Source organism: Mandrillus leucophaeus, unplaced genomic scaffold (assembly GCF_000951045.1).
Source record: "Mandrillus leucophaeus isolate KB7577 unplaced genomic scaffold, Mleu.le_1.0 Scaffold2017, whole genome shotgun sequence".
Lineage (NCBI taxonomy): Eukaryota > Metazoa > Chordata > Mammalia > Primates > Cercopithecidae > Mandrillus > Mandrillus leucophaeus.
In genome coordinates this window covers 88,551-90,192 of record NW_012102052.1, presented here as the reverse complement: position 1 = coordinate 90,192, position 1,642 = coordinate 88,551, and positions in this window count along the sequence as shown.

Sequence of the window (1,642 nt, the reverse complement as noted above, 5' to 3'; positions counted from 1 at the left end):
TGCCACCTTTATCATGCACTATATAATAAATTTCTATATATACTTAGGGTCTACTTCTGGACGTTTATTCTATTCCAGTGATCTTCTTGCCTATTCATATGCCAGCACCTCACAGTTTTAGTTTATTAATAGAGCACTTACCCCAACAATTTTTCAAATTGATCTTGCTTGTTGCATATATCAATAGTTCTTTTCTATTTGTGATAGTATTCCAACGTAAGAATGTTTCACAGTTGTTTAGCCATGTTTCTGTTAATGGCCACCTGAAGTGTCTCAAGGTTTGTTTATATATTGAGTAAAGATGTTAGGAACATTCTTGTAAAAATTTTTTTGAGGATAGATATTTCAAATTATATTGGTTAAATGCCTACAGGTGGAATGACTGTGATGTGGAATAAAATATTTTGTTTATTTGTTTTGCTTTAGTTAGTTTTCAAGTTTTACAAGAAATGGCCACACATTTGCCAAACATGGTCTACTATTTTATAATCTCACCAATGATGTGTGAGAGTCCCAATTGCTGCACGCTGTTGCCAATACTTGGTGATGTTAGCCTGTTTTTCTTATCTGTCTTTCTGATGGGTGTGAGCTCTCATTGTGGGTTTATTTTTTATTTGCCTCGTAAAAAATAATGTTGAACAATTTTCTAATGTTTATTGACAACTTTTATGTTTCCTTTATGAGGTATCTATTAATTATTATGTTGGCTATACATTTTTCATGTATGTCTTTATCAGTTGAAGGAATCCTTTTTGTATTTGCAACTGTCTGAGGTATCACAGGTATGGATTGCATCTTAACAAATTCTTTTTCTAGATTTATTAAAATGGCCGTATGCTTCTTTCTTTTAATTTTGATAATATGTGCCTTATGAGAACAGATTTTCAAATTTTAAACTAGCTTTGCATTAATAGTTTATTGTCTTTACAATGTTTTATTGGATATATTGGCTAACGTGTTAAGTATTTTTTCATCTACATTCATAAGGGGTATTGGTCTGAAATTTTCTCTTATTTTAATATCTGTTAGAGTTTGGTTTCAAGTTATGTCAGTCTTGTATAATGCGTTTGGAGGTATTTCTTTATTTTACATCCTCAGAAGAATCTCTGTACTACTATTGATATATATTTAATATGGTTTAGTGGTGTCCCCACCCAGATATCACCTTGAATTGTAATAATGTCCACATGCCAAGGGTGGGGCCAAGTGGAGAAAATTGAATCACAGGTGTGATTTCCCTCATACTGTTCTTATGGTAGTGAATAACTGTCACAAGATCTGATGGTTTTATATATGGGAATTCCCCTGCACAAATTCTCTTTCCTGCTGCCATGTAAGACATGACTCCTCATTCACCTTCAGTCATGATTGTGAGGCCTCTCCAGTCATGTGGAACTGTGAGTCCATTAAAACTTTTTTTCTTTATAAATTATCTACTCTCACATATGTTTTATTAGCAGCATGAGAACAGACTAATACAATATTCAAATAATGTTTGTTATAATTCACCAGTGAAATCATGTGGGCCTGAAGTTTTCTCTATGTGACTATGCTTTACAGTAAATTCAGTTTCTTGAATAGAAACTGGGATACTCAGATTTTATATTTCATCATGTATCAGTTTTTATAAGTTACATCTGTA